Here is a 15,188-nt window from a genome sequence, read left to right on the forward strand (position 1 = left end):
AGCCCCTGTTGATATCATATATGGATGTTTATATCTTTTGATAACTTATGTCATTAATGTGAAGTCAGCTTTTCTCACTGATAACCAACGCACTATAAGGGAGGTAGTGGTCACTGGACGAGTAATCTAGAGATCCAGGGTAATGCTCTGGGGAGCTGGGTTCAAATCCTGCCAGGGCTATGGTGGAATTTGAATTCAATAAAAATTTGGAATTAATAGTCTAGTGATGACCATGAAACTATTGTCAATTGTTGTAAAAACCTATCTGGTTCACTAATGTCCTTCAGGGAAGGAAATCTGCTGCCCTTACCTGGTCTGGCCTACATGTGATACCAGACCATCAGCAATATGGTTGACTCTTAAATGCCCTCAGGGATGGGCAATAAATGCTGGCCTGGCTAGCGACGCCCGCATCCCATGGACAAATAAAAAAACTTTTCTCCCAGTTCAACAAGTTTAGGTTGAAACCCCACTTTTTGCATTTGAGCGTAGAATACATGCGCATGCATTATATAATATAGTCTATTGTAGGGAGCATCATCATTTCTAACTGGGTGCGAAGCTATTGTGTTTTGTATTGCCATGGGGACGGGGGCAGTGGAGGCCACTTTTGAGATCAGGGTTGGAATTCTTTGGCTGTTCGTTGGCAGCTGGATTCTCTGGTCCCGCCGGCAGCGCACATCGGGTTTCCCAACGGCGTGGGGTAGCTTCAATGGGAATTTCCATCGACAGTAGCGGGAACAGGGAATCCTGCCACCAGTGAATGGCACGCCCCCTCCAGCTGCCGAGAAACATGTGGCTGGGAGGCCCGAGTATCCCGCCCCAGGTTACAAACTTTCCCACAAATCATTGAATATTACAGCCAGCGGTTTTGTGTGGTCAGCAGAGAGACGAGACTGCTGAACTTTGCAAACAACCACAGCTAGTCGCAGGAGGGAGATGGCCTCTATTCGAAGAGATACATACCACAGCCGTCTAAGGATTCCAGATGATTCTTCCTGGCAGAGAGGAAGAACCATCAGGCCAGGATTTACTGTTTAGTAAATCTGAAAACTATGGGAAGAGCCTGGAAGAGGTCACTCAAAGTTATTAATCAGCAAAATGGGGCAATGCAAAATTACTGGCAATTGGGAGCAACTGTGGACTGTTTGCTATAAGGACTGAAATTTTGTGGAGAATGCAATGTGCAATAAGTATTAAAGGAGAATGTTCCTTTCTTTAGTTTAAAGTATAAGCAGCCTACAAAAAGAAAATAGAACATACAGTACAGAAGGAGGCATTTCGGCCCATCGAGTCTGCACTCATCCACTTAAGCCCTCACTTCCACCCTATCCCCATAACCCCTCCTAACCTTTTTGGTCACTAAGGGCAATTTAGCATAGCCAAACCACTTAACCTGCACGTCTTTGGGAGGAAACCAGAGCACCCGGAGGAAACCCACGCAGACACGGGGAGAACGCGCAGACTCCGCACAGACAGTGACCCAAGCCGGGAATCGAACCTGGGACCCTGGCGCTGTGAAGCCACAGTGCTACCCACTTGTGCTACCATGCTACCATGAAAATAGGGTTCAGTCAATAGTTTGCATTAGTCATTTGTTACAGTAAAAGATTTAAAATGTGAAATTAAGTGTCACCTTTTCAGTTATTAACAGGAGGTTCAAATCTTTTTTGTATAGGTCTCTATGGAGAGTGTAACAATACCAATAGATAAAGATAACATATGTGCTTTGCAGAGAGTCGAAGAAATTCTGCAGTCACAAGAGAATACAATATTAAAAAGCTTCAACAGCTGCATTATCCGCTTTGTTTAAAATCCATTCTATGCAGAATTGGTTACAGGAAAATCATTAAATACAGTTGCCTCGACTTGTAATCAACACATTGCAAAGGATTAGGTAAAAGGGTTTGTACAGACATCAGCTGCTTTGCAAGTGTGTTATGCACATCACATGCAATGAGGCTGTAGCGGACAATGCTGGGTCATGTGGAAAATTAAGCGGTGTACTTGTGCTGTAGAGGCAGCAGGTTTTTATTTTCAGAACCTCGGTTGTAGGTGCTCTGATACAAAATGCACTTAACACATGATGCCATTTCTGGCAGCGTCACAACTACTTTGAAAGGCAAAGCACTTGGACAATGCAGCCCGGCAGCTTAACCAGGGTGAAGGTCACCGGTGCCAAAGTGCGAACAAACTCTCTTCAGGAGTACTGCCAATGAATGCATTTTACGTGCACACAGTATTAAACATCATTCACTACATGCAATGCATAAACATTAAGGTATCCTTACAGGATCAGTTTAGACAAGAATAATGAGCTTTTGAAGGGCTTAGCGGGTAAAGCTGTGATTTGGTGCTGAGGCAAATTGATTAACATGTGCCAGGTTCCATCCTCAATCTGTGGTGGGGAAGTAGATAGAATTGTGAGTTGAAATTTAACGTTGGAACGAGTGGAAAGTTGGGGAAGGGGCAGAGTGGTCTTGTACTGGGGATCCAAAGTAAGTGCAATGTGTCTGCCAATGGGGTTTCAACCCAGGTAATGCATCACTATATGATTTCCAGAATTTTCAACCCAACACTGTGATCTGCTGCAAAGCGCTCTCCAGCGTATCGTGGGCAGGGGAGTGTGGGTAGGCCACGATGGTGAAATGGAGCATGGAAGTGGGGCACAGCCCAAATCGCTTCCACCTCTCAGCCGATCCCTTCCCCACTCAGTCAATTCATAGAAAAGTACATCGAAAATAGAAGCAGGAGGAGGCCATTCAGCCCTTCGCGTTCAGTACCCTGATCCTGCCTTCCCCTATCCCTTTAGCCCCAAGAGCTATATCTAATTCCTTCTTGAAATACACAACGTTTTGCCTCAACTACTTTCTATGGTAGCGAATTCCACAGATTCACCACTTTCTGGGTGAAGAAATTTCTCCTCACCTCAGTCCTAAAAGGTTGACCGCTTATCCTCAAACTATGACCCCTAGTTCTGGACTCCCCCACCATCGGGAACGTTCTTTCTGAATCTACCCTGTCTAATCCTGTTAGAATGTTGTAAATTTCTATGAGATCCCCTCTCGCTCTTCTAAACTCCAGTGAATATAATCCTAACTGATTTAGCCTCTCCTCATATGACAGTCCCGCCATCCCAGGAATCAGCCTGGTAAACCTTCGCTGCACTCCCTCCATAGCAAGAACATCCTTCCTCAGATAAAGACATCAAAACTGCACACAATATTCCATGTGTGGCTTTACCAATGTCCTATACAATTGCAGTAAAACATCTCTATTCCTATAGTACTTCCCCAGATACTGTTTTGTGGCATAGTGGCGGAGTCTACCCTTGGACACGTGCAGTTGCCAGGAACATTATGGGCTTCAAAACCCAAAGGAAGTCAACCAAGAGCATCTCATAATCTAAGCAGTTGAGATCTATCTCTGCCCAAGTCACATGGTCGCACTACATGGAAGTGTTATGAAGAGGAAGAATACAGGTTTGTAGTTGCAGAGCAGTATGTACATCGATGTTTAACACAGTGTTAGACTGCGGAGTTTCTGTTGAATTTTCTTCCTCCAATTTCCAGCAGCGCCCAGTTTACATCAGTGCTTAGCAAGTGACTATTTCATGGGAGGACATGATCGACACAGAGAAATAAGAAATTGTAAAAGGGAAGTTTGGTTGTTTGCAGGACTGCTTAATGTTTGTCACGTTGCTGAGTAATTGTCTTTAGAATGTAAATTCCAGATGGGTGATTAGTGGAACCCAAGTAAACATTGCAATGACAAGGACATTATGGGAAGCATTGAGCATTGCAGCTGTTGCATTGATCACATCACATTCATCCCCTCCTTGGAATCTTGTGAAGGAACTATGCTGTGTGCCTTGTTGCTCGTGTAGGTCCAATTCTCACTGCTGTGCAATGTTGTACGGAGTGCAACAACAGCAGGGCCATCCTGGGACATCTCTGAACCGTTTCCCTGACATTGAGGGCTGTGAGAAAAGCTGTGGGCGCGATCTACCCAAATGGAACAGAGGCCCCTAGCGCCATTAGTCGGATGTTAACTGAGAAACGCCATGCTATCGAATAGCAATTCGGGTAGACCAGGGTGCGTAAATCACCCCACTGTGCCCCTATGACTTGCATACCCCCCCTTCGTCCTCCCCCCCTCTACACCTCAGTGCATTCCCAGGATACACATCAGGTGGAGGTGACCTGCTGCTTTTCATGCCCTGTTACCTGAGAGGCCCTCGCTGGGCTTCCTCTTCACGGCAGGGAGGGACCTGGCCTGCTTTCGGGTGGCACTAATATTGCCATGTTAGCTTGTCTGTCCGCTGCCCCCGAGATGTGCCTGTATCAGGAATGGGGGAGTCAGAAGGGCTGGTTACTCCCAGGACCTCCAGGGTGGAAGACCACGTGATGTACGCCAATGGTTCCTCCTCCCTCTGGGTGCTCAGGGGCCCCTGGGTTACTCCATGGGATGGAGGGCAGCTGGCATGAGCCTCAACGTCATCTAGCGCTGCCAATCCTGGAGGCTCAGCATTATCCGCACCATGGTGTTGAACTCCCCAGCCATGGTCCTCAGGCACTGAGCCATGCATCGGAGTTCTCCAGCCATGGTTCTGAGCTCTTGCCCCAGGCTTTTCGCTGCAGACACCACCTTTGCAGTGTTGGCCTGGGTTCCACGCAAGTCTGGCAACATCTCCTGCAACTGAAGGCTTTGGGACTTCTCTATTTGGTCTTACAGTCGCAGGAAAGTCGCTGACAAACATTACGCATATTCCCGGCTCTGCCTTTGCATCTCCAGCAGCTGAGGGACAAACGTGTCCATAGGCAGTGCCAGGGAGTGCCAGGGTGAGTCTGAGGGTGATGCTGGGCAGTCGGGTGTGAGGTGGTGACATGTGAGTTCAAGGTGACTCTCTGGGGGTTGACGAAGGGTAGAGTCCAAGAGGGAGGGGCCACTTACCCTTGTGGATTGTTGCTGATTTTCTCCTTGGTTCAATTGCTCTGTTTTATTACCTTTGCTCTCGAGTCGCCAGGTATCTTTATGATACCGCCACGAGGTTCAAGTCCGAGTAATGATCAATAACCCAATACACCGATTAGTAAGATTTAAATCAAAGCACATTTATTATACACAGTAATCGCTACTCATGCACAAATTCTACGTCTAAGCTACTTCTACAACTAACAGTCCTATACTTAACTTTGGACTGGCCCACCAGGTCAGGGGAGCAAATGGCCTTTCGTTCGGGTTCTGAGTCTGCGGGATTCAAAGTTGGTACGGATTGGTAGCTAGGGGCGCCTATCTCGTAGCGAGCGTTGAATTAAGACTTACAATTTTGATGATCACTGGAGTCACTGCAACGGTCACGGTCAATGTTGATTCGTGTTGCTGGGTGACCCGGGCAGGTAGAAGAGAGTGAAGAGAGAGCGATTTGAACTTGGGGCTCAACTCTTATAGTCCCCAGGGGCTTCCCGCCTTTCGGGGCGGACCCTGTACCTGGTCCCAAGTGATTGGACTTTGTCCCAATCGCTTGGTTCGATTTTCTCCAATACTGGAGCGGTTCCCTGATCGATGGGCGGTCATGAGGTGCTCGTTCACCTCCTTTGTTTTGGCTCCTGCTGGCGCCGAGGAGTCTGGCTTTGCTTTGTGTGTCAAAATGTTACTTATTGTTCCGGGGATTGCTCATCAGTATGCAGGTGGCTGTTTACTTTGTTATGCTGATGGTCGCTGGTATCGATGTTGTCTGGTTTTTGCAGAGGTAAATACACAGCAAACCTGCAGCCGTTGGGTTCTGTCTTGTTGGCTGATTTTCCCATCAGCCTTTGCCGTTCGCCATTTTGAATCGGGAGTTGGCCAATTTAGGTGGCTACAGGATAGAAGAAGGTAATTCATTTGTTTTCTTTACAGAACCCCCAACCTCTTGGTCAGGCTGCCATCACCTCCCAGGTGACCTTACTGGAGGGCCTCTTGCCAACCCACAGCCCACCTCCCCTCCACAGCATCCAGCAATCGAGGGAGGGCGCCCTCCGAAAATCTGGTCTGTTGGCTGCCATCCTCCTGGCTTGAATGAGATCAAATGTTGTGGAGCTGTTTAAATGCAGCGCCGTTTTGGTTGAAGAGTGCAGATGATCCCAGGTGCGGGTGAATCAGGTGCTTTGCATCTCAGGTGTGGCATTTTTCAGGTGGGGAAAACATTTTGTTTCAATGTGCCTAAAGATTGCGATCCGGATCGCGCCGCAGGGGCCGGCTGGATTCACATCAATGTTCGCACCAAAAATGACACATCTGAATTTTGGGGGAAAATTCCGTCCCATACTTCACTGATTCAGGCCTAACACTCACAGGCAGCTAAATTCGCCCAAGTATGTACGTGCCACAGTTCGGAGCTCCAACGGCTCTTGTAGAACTACAATAAAGTCCAATGTCTTGCCCAAGCTGTTTTCACAGTGTGTGCAATGTTGGACCATCTTCTTGCTGGCCGCAGCTCTCTATGCTGGTGTCTTTTGTTAGTACTCCATCATTGGCAGACAATGACATTCACACAAGGGTATTAGCAGCTGTGACATTGTTACTATAAATATACATACATTCAGAAATAACTGGCAGATAATTCAAAGGAATTTCTGTGTCTAAATTATGTCAAATGATGCACGTCCGAGAGAAGCTCTTGGATTGTGTGGCAATTCCAGAGCTTTGATATTTGAGTAACCTGCTCCCACTTACTGTTCCAGTCCATGTCTAAATGCTGTGAGCGTGGCACGTAATTGAACCAAATGCCAACCATTAATGTGCATGCAGTGCACTCAAACAAAAGAGAATGCTGATTCAATTATACCCAGCACGATGATGGCTGAAAGTCAGCAAGCTCAGCAGGACTATACAGCGTTCAGCCCTGGGCAAGGTTAACGTGCCGCATTCTGAATAGAATACCCAACCTTCCAGATAAGGAACCTTTAAGAATGACCCCCGAATGTCAGCTAACAAGGCTAAGTCAGAGCTCTGCACTGAGGGATCTACTTTCATTCTCATCTTCACTTTGCTTCACCCGATGCCGGTGCCTATGCATTTACATTGTGTACCTTATGCTGCCCTATTATGTGTTTTCTTTTCACGTACTAAATGATCCGTTTGAGCTGCTCACAGAAAAATACTTTTCACTGTACCTCGGTACACGTGACAATAAACAAATCCAATCCAATCCACTTGACCCAGTGTGAGACAGTCAACATCAAATACATGCTCTGAGAATTCAATAGCCAATTTATCACACGCCCTGTTACGTGATAAATCCAGAGTGCTATTGTACATATATTAATGGCGGGACTCTTGAGTTAAGCCAAACGGCGAAATTTGTGTGTGGGGGGTGTCCAAGTCATAGCTTTATTTGTTGTGTAGGTACTCTGGTTGTTTGTACAGCGCTGGCAGGAGCTATTGTGGAACGTCTGGATTTCAGGAGGGGGGTCCCTTCGTGGAATCCATTCCTGAATCAGCGATACACCAGCTCCAGGCGCCTCAGTGTGGCCTGGACCAATTGTGCTTCTTCTTTTGGCCTTAGCCCGTCCGGTTATCCTTCCACTTTCGCTTGGAATGTTAGGTACATTCATCGCAAGTCAATTTCTGCAGGGGAAATGCTTTAGATCCACATCGCCGACAAAATTGGGCGTCTTGTTCTGCCTCTTACCAAATGCCGATGTTCCCTTCGTCATTTCCACTGCGCGCTCGAGAGAAAATTCTAATTTGACAGTCTACCGTGCTGGGATTCGAGGCTGGAACGAACCCCAGAACATTGATTACGCCTCTTCCAATGAACTGCCTGTTACATCTCTTTTAGGATCATGCTGCAGGTGAATGTGACAAGCATATTCTGAAGCAAATACTATTTGAATTAGCCAAGCTTCACTTCTCACAAAAGTCGGATGATTTTTCTCCTCAAGTGGAATTGAAATGCCCCCTCCCTTGGAAAAAAAATACTCATATGTGGAAGGTCCATTTCCACATATTTTCGGCACTTGATGTAGATTTGAAAACCGAAGCAAAAGACTCCCTGTCTGTTACCTCTAAATGAGGAATAGAGTGACTCGCCATAAACAGCAGGTAATTGCTTTTCCCTTGTCCAGGGAACCATGCCTGTGCCAGGATCCCACTGACTTAATGGAATGCAGCAATTCCTTGGCAGCCGAGGGATACATCCATTTCCTACATAGCCTGATGCAGCTAGGTATCCAAACAATAGCTCACAGTACAGAGCTCAGTACAGGCTGTGTTTATATTTCTTACTTGCATGCTTGTCCTGTTTGAATTTTATGGCTATGAAGCTCGGTACTTCGGTTTTCAAATCTACATCAAGTGCCGAAAATGTGCGGAAATGGACCTTCCAGAAATGAATATTCTTTTCCAAGCCAAGGGGGCGTTTCAATTCCACTTGAGGAGAAAAATCATCCGACTTTTGTGAGAAGTGAAGCTCGGCTAATTCAAATAGTATTTGCTTCAGAATATGCTTGTCACATTCACCTGCCTCACAGGTACAGGAGTCCTTAATTAGAACACCAAATCTGTTGCAATCAGCAACTTGAGAGATATGGAAATTAATGGCAACGTAGATTTAAACTTTATATTCATTCCCCAAGGCTCCATAGTCAGTGACCCAGAATGAATAGATGACTAACCAAAATGACATGTGGTGTACTCCTAATGCCAATTGGGCGAATGCAACCTATACAATTGCCTGTAGCATTCTTCTCTTGCCTGATAAGCGAACACTGTGAAATTAAATTTCTAAGCCCCTCACCTTATTTGGCATTAGTGTAATCAATCATTTTAAATTTAGATTTGGAAATGACATCGGGATAGTATTTTTGCATACATTACAGCCAAGGATACAAATTTCACTGATAATTAGCTGGTCGTTGAAGTTGACAAGAATCACAGAATCGTTACAGTGCAAAAGGAGGCCATTCAGCCCATCGAGTCTGCACCGGCCCTCTGAAAGAGCATTCTACCTTGCCCCACTCCCCTGCCTTATCCCCGTAACCTTGAACATTCTCTCTTTTCAGATAACAATCCGATTCCCTCTTGAATAGTTCGGCCAAATCTGCCTCCGCCACCCTCTCAGGAATGTTGTCCCAGAATCCAATCACCCTCTGGCTGAAAAAATGTTTTCCTCACATCACTTCTGCTCCTTTTACCAATGATTTTGAATCTATGTCCTCTATCTGTCGATGCCTCCTTGAATGGGAACAGTTTCACATTCCGAATTCTCCCTCAGTGTACCCGAACAGGCGACTAAGGGGAATTTCACAGTAACTTCATTGCAGTGTTAATTGCAGTAAGCCGGCTTGTGACATTCATAAATACTAATATTATTATTTATTAAAAGTAAAATACTGCAGGTGCTGGGATCTGAAACAAGAGCAAAAATGCTGGAAAAATGTCAGCAGGTCTGGCAGCATCTGTGGCGAGAAACAGACTTATCGTTCTGAGTCTGTATAACTCTTCTTCAGAGTTAAAGGGAGAGAAATGTGATGGATTGTATATAGTTTAGAGGATGTGGGCCAACATATCTTTGCTGCAATCTCTCCTGGCTCCCACCTATCACTGACCTTTTACTCTGCTCCAATGGTTCTATCCCCTCTTATACAGTCTAAAATCCAGCACATTTATCCTCTCTTTAACTCCGAAGAATCGTACGGCCTTGAAACACAAACTCTATTTCCCTCTCCACAGATGCTGCCAGATTTGCTGAGCAAATGCAGCATTTCCCACTTCTGTTTCTCACTATTTACCCTGCCCATACTCCTCAGGATCCTGGATACCACCATCAAGTCTCCTCTCAGCCTTCTTCTCTCCAAGGAAAACAGTCCCAACCTCTCCAATCTATCCTCATAGCTGCAGTTCTTTATCCCTGGAATCATATGGGGAGGAAAGCAGGAGAATGGGGATGAGAAACATATCAGCCATGATTAAATGGCTAAGCAGTCTCGATGGGCTGAATGGTCTAATTTTGCTCCTATGTCTTACGGCCTTATGGTCTTATCATTCTTGCAAATCTTCTCTGCACAGAGAGTAGTGGGGGCTCTCCAATGTCTTCACATTCTTCCTCAAGTGTGGCACCCAGAACAGGACGCAATAATCCAGATGAGGCCTAACTAGTGTCTTATACAAGTTCAACATGACCGCCTCACTCTTATACATAATATCCAATGAAATGTAAATAATGCTGTATATCAATCACATTTTAAAAATACTTATTCCATAGAATCCATGAAAGGATGTAGAATCCCGAGAATCCCTACAGTGCAGAAGGAGGGTATTTGTCCCATCGACTCTGTACTGACCCTCCGACAGAGCACTATCTTCCCCTGCCCTGTCCCAATAACCCTACCTAACCTGCACATCTTTGGACTGTGGAAGGAAACTGGAGTGCCCGGCGGAAACCCACGCAGACACGGGGAGAACGTGGAAACTCCACACAGTCACCCAAGGTCGGAATTGAACCCGGGTCCCTGGTGCAGCGAGTGCTAACCACTGTGCCGCCTACATCATGGGATGTGGCTGGCTGGGCCAGCATTTATTTATCTTGAACTTTCTGGGCCATTTCAGAGGACTGTGGATCTGTCACATGTAGGACAAATCTCCTTCCCTGGAAAGTCATTAGTTTTTATGACAATCAACAATGGTTTCATCTCAATACCAGATTTTCTTTTTAAATTGAATTCAAATTTCACCATCTACCAGCGTGGGATTTGAACCCAGGTTTCCCAGAACTTCTCCCTTGACCTCTAGGATATTAATCTAGTGACACTCTGCCACTGCCTTCCTCCGCATTCAAATATTAAAAAGAGCCCATGATGTGTCACATGACTGATTCAATATTTACCGTACAGTCAATAAATAAAACGATGCAGAACGTTAACACTGTCAACAGTGCTATTTCTCTCCTTCTCTCCAACTACTGTCACAAGTATAAGTAATTCAGATGTTTTTTGGGACGGTAGCCCTATTTTAAAGGGAGCTTCTCATTGGTCGGCTGTCAGCATCTGTCCTATTATGTCCCTTCAGAATCTTATATGTTTCAGTAAGATCACCTCTCCTTCTTCTGAACTCTAGTGAGTACAGGCCCAACCTTTCCTCATGCGCCTTGATTGCTCTCGCAGAGTTTTCAGACACAACCGAGCAATTGATCCTCTTCCCGTTCCAAACCTGCTCCTAACTTGAAGCTGGTGCCTCCAGCCATGTATTTCCTGGATTGGTGTCAATGAGACTTGGAACCAAATCGATTGGGGAGATGAAAGGAACCCTCATTTGTTTGTTTTATTTTATGGATATTACTTGTTGCGAAGTTGAATGTACAATGTATAAAAATGGAAAACAGCTTGTTCCACATAAGAGATGTTGTATATCATGAAATGTTGGAGAATAATTTGCATGATCCTCTGCAAGCCAATTCCTTGCCTTTTGAGCAAATCTAATGAGGATAAAGAATATTGCAATTTTAGGTATAATTAATGCCTCACAAGATGTCACTCTTTGAAGAAAAGGATTATTAAGAGAGCATCACTCTCCAGCTGTTTTCTCAAGATTATACAGGGAATTATTCATATAATCTAGGCATTAAAGGATGGCTCTGGAAGATCTGATCAATCAGGATTGGAAATTCACACTTAATAGTTACATCTAAATTATCTTAAAATGAAGGGGCATAAGAAGTCCTTGGCGGGTAGGATCAAGGAAAACCCCAAGGCTTTTTACACTTATGTGAGGAATAAAAGAATGACCAAGGTGAAGTTAGGGCCGGTCAAGGACAGTAGTGGGAATGTGTGCATGGAGTCTGAAGATAGAGGAGAGGCCCTAAATGAATACTTTTCTTCAGTGCTCACAAAGGAGAAGGGTCTTGTTGTTGAGGAGGATAGTGCAATACAGGCTGGTAGGCTGGAGGAGATAGATATTCGGAAGGAAGATGTGTTAGAAATTTTGAGAAGCCTGAGGATAGATAAGTCCCCTGGGCCTGATGGGATATATCATAGGATTCTTTGGGAGGCGAGGGATGAGATTGCAGAATCTTTGGCTTTGATCTTTATGTCCTCACTGTCTACAGGAATAGTGCCAGAAGACTGGAGAGAGGCGAATGTTGTCCCCTTGTTCAAGAAAGGGAATAGGTATAACCCTGGGAATTATAGTCTCACTTTGGTCATAGGTAAATTATTGGAAAGGGTCCTGAGGGATAGGATTTATGATCATTTGGAAAGATACAGCTTAATCCAGGATAGTCAGCACAGAGTTGTGAGGGGTAAGTCTTGTCTCACAAGTTTGATTGTATTCTTTGAGGAGATAACTAAGTACATAGATGAAGGTAGAGCAGTTGATGCTGTACACATGGATTTTAGTAAGGCGTTTGATAAGGGCCCCATGGTCGGCTCATGCAGAAAGTAAGGAAACATGGCATAGAGGGAAACATGGCTGATTGGATCAGTAACTGGCTATCACATAGAAGTCAGAAGGTGGTGGTAGATGGTGAATTTTCATTCTGGAGCCCAGTCACCAGCGGTGTACCACAGGGATCAGTGCTGGGTCCTCTGCTATTTGTGATTTTTATCAATGACTTGGAGATGATGGAGTTGAAGGTTGGGTTAGTAAATTTGCTGATGACACCAAGATTGGTGGAGTAGTGGATGAGGTGGAGGGCTGTTGTAGGCTGCAAAGAGACATTGATAGGATGCAGAGCTGGGCTGAAAAGTGGCAGATGGAGTTTAACCCTGATAAGTGTGAGGTGATTAATTTTGGTGGGACAAATTGGAATGCAGATCACAGGGCTAACGGCAGGGTTCTGAAGAATGTGGAGGAGCAGAGAGATCTCGGAGTTTATGTCCATAGATCTCTGAAAGTTGCCACCCAAGTGGATAGAGTTGTGAAGAAAGCCTATAGTGTGTTAGCGTTTATTAACAGGGGGGTTGAGTTTAAGAACCGTGAGGTTATGCTGCAACTGTACAAGATCTTGGGTAGACCACATTTGGAGTATTGTGTGCAGTTCTGGTCACCGCATTATAGGAAGGATGTAGAAGCATTGGAAAGGGTGCAGAGGAGATTTACCAGAATGTTGCCTGGTATGGAGGGAAGATCTTATGTTGAAAGGCTGAGGGACTTGAGGCTGTTTTCGTTAGAGAGAAGAAGGTTAAGAGGTGACTTAATTGAAGCATACAAGATGATCAGAGGATTGGATAGGGTGGACAGTGAGAGCCTTTTTCCTCGGATGGTGATGTGTAGCACGAGGGGACATAGCTTTAAATTGAGGGGAGATAGATATAAGACAGATGTCAGAGGTAGGTTCTTTACTCAGAGAGTAGTAAGGGCGTGGAATGCCCTGCCTGCAACAGTAGTGGACTCGCCAACACTAAGGGCATTCAAATGGTCATTGGATAGACATATGGACGATAAGGGAATAGTGTAGATGGGCTTTAGAGTGGTTTCACAGGTCGGCGGCGCAACATCGAGGGCCGAAGGGCCTGTACTGCACTGTAATGTTCTATGTTCATTTTTGACAGGCTGTAATAACAGAATATACCTTTGATGTGGTTTCTAAAATAATGTTGGAAGCTGAGCTGCTGTGATGGAGAACCAAGACAGGCCTTCTAATCGGCCTACCCCCACAACCACCCTCCAGATGAACACCATCACAGCTTGCAAAATGCCCTGCTAACTCCAACCGCAGTGTGAAAAGACAAATATTCTGGGGAAATACATGTTTGGATCCGATGCGCATTTTGAAAAAAGTAAAAATCAACCGATTGGGCTTTTTTGAACCCTCTGGAAAATCTGGTCCTTGGCCTTGAATACATAATTTACCTACTAGACAATGGAATGTTGGCACTAAGCTTTGCTTGACATCTTACTCATTTAATGCTGAATTTAATATCCGTAAAATCTTCTATGCCAGGAACTACAGCTGCAAAACAAACACAAAACTGATTGAACTTGTTGGCATGTTTAGTAAATATGCTTTTAAATTTTTTTATTGGACAAACCAATGTCTAGCCTCTGCTGAGAAGAAAATCAATATTAAACACAACCAGATGTCATTGAGGGCTCTCAAACCTGCTTCTTTATTCTTAATTCGTTATATTTTCCATTTAAAAATACCTGGCACCAAAAATTAATTATTTTTTGAGTTCTGTTCTTGAACTAATTTTATTGAACTAATTGAAATGTGATCACGACTTGGGTTCAGCTATTTTCTGTACAACCTGGCAGCCACTCATGACATCACCATGCAATTAAACCACTGAGGCTGGTAGGGGATTGGAGTTTTCTTCTTGGCTTCAGTGAAGGGCAGTTGCAATGACACATGGCGAATCAATAGTCAAGTTCTAAAAGATATGTTGGATAATGGTTTCACTTTGTGATTCGGCAATTTCAAAATTGTAACAATTGCATTCAGCTTCTCTTCATTTTGTTTTGTTTTTCTCTTTTTCTTTTGCCTTCCGCTCTGGAGCACGTTGTACACCGGTGTCGGTCCAGAGCTGAATATTGCACCATTTCTGTTTACCGAAGCCCAGGGGGGACAATTCAAAAACAGTGCAGAGAAAAACTCTATGACTGGCCCTTCATGTCGGAGGACTTAGTCACGAGGAAAGATAGAGAAAGCAAAGCATTTCAGTCTTTCAAAGAGAAAACTTATCAAAGTATAAAACGACACATCAGTGTTACACCACATAGTTACCCAGTGGTTCATGTGACACACTGGCACTGAAGCGATAGTGAGAATCTGGAGCCTGATTGGACCCTTGGACGCCATCAGTGGGGATCCCTGAGGGATAACCTCACAGAAATTCAATTTGATAGCATACAGATGTAGATGAAACTAGGTTCAAAACAGGCTCAATGGTCTTGAGCGGCGCAGTGTCATGCGGTTAGCACTGCTGCCTCACTGCGCCAGGGACCTGGGTTAATAATTCCAGCCTTGGGTGACTGTGTGAAGTTTGTACGTTCTCCTCGTGACTGCCTGGGTTTCCTCCGGGTACTCCGGTTTCCTCCCACAGTCTAAAGATGTGCAGGTTACATCTACTCCACTTTTAACTTCACCTTTATCTATTTAGCTACAAGTCATGGATCACTTACTTTGCCTATTCATTTTCTGGATCTGTAAAAACTTAATTACTTGCAAATGCTCGCATTCAAAGCATTGTCCTTGCATCTTTGAC

At 44.9% G+C, this 15,188-nt stretch overlaps 1 protein-coding gene and 1 pseudogene across 1 annotated transcript in view; both read right to left on the minus strand.

The window, feature by feature from the left end:
* LOC140394914 (potassium/sodium hyperpolarization-activated cyclic nucleotide-gated channel 2-like) overlaps positions 1-15,188 on the minus strand; it is a 164,068-nt gene that overhangs the window by 78,311 nt on the left and 70,569 nt on the right. The gene's annotated exons all lie outside the window — the stretch shown is intronic.
* Positions 7,367-7,700, minus strand: LOC140394879 (large ribosomal subunit protein eL37-like; annotated as a pseudogene).

The sequence above is a fragment of the Scyliorhinus torazame genome, chromosome 18 (genome assembly GCF_047496885.1).
Source record: "Scyliorhinus torazame isolate Kashiwa2021f chromosome 18, sScyTor2.1, whole genome shotgun sequence".
In the NCBI taxonomy this organism is placed as follows: domain Eukaryota; kingdom Metazoa; phylum Chordata; class Chondrichthyes; order Carcharhiniformes; family Scyliorhinidae; genus Scyliorhinus; species Scyliorhinus torazame.